Source organism: Trachymyrmex cornetzi, unplaced genomic scaffold (assembly GCF_001594075.2).
Source record: "Trachymyrmex cornetzi isolate Tcor2-1 unplaced genomic scaffold, Tcor1.1 scaffold272, whole genome shotgun sequence".
In the NCBI taxonomy this organism is placed as follows: Eukaryota; Metazoa; Arthropoda; class Insecta; order Hymenoptera; family Formicidae; genus Trachymyrmex; species Trachymyrmex cornetzi.
The window spans coordinates 10,339-10,735 of NW_017297394.1; positions in this window are offsets into that span (position 1 = coordinate 10,339).

The following is a 397-nucleotide window of genomic DNA, read 5'->3' on the forward strand; positions in this document are numbered from 1 at the left end:
TCGAAATTGAATGAGCTATAAGCCTGTTGTGCGTAAATTTTGATTACGGTCCGAATTAGGAATGGCCGATCCAATAAAATGAGCAAAAAATACGATAACGAATAAATTCGTAACAAATCGTGCAAGTATTTACGCAAAAACGTTATTATGTGTTTGCGTATGTATTGCACATCGAAAATAATAAATCTGTAATTTGAATAAAAAAATGGCGGATGTGAAATGAAGGAAAATTCAATAAATAACAGAATTTTCATGAAAATATGTCCAAAAATAAAGGAATTTCTTTTCTGTCATATATATATATTGTGACGTGACATTTTGTCCGTCACTGTGTGGACTTGTCGGCGGCGGACTCGTGCTTCCTACCGGCTCGAAGGGCGAGCGCGTAGGCGAGCGT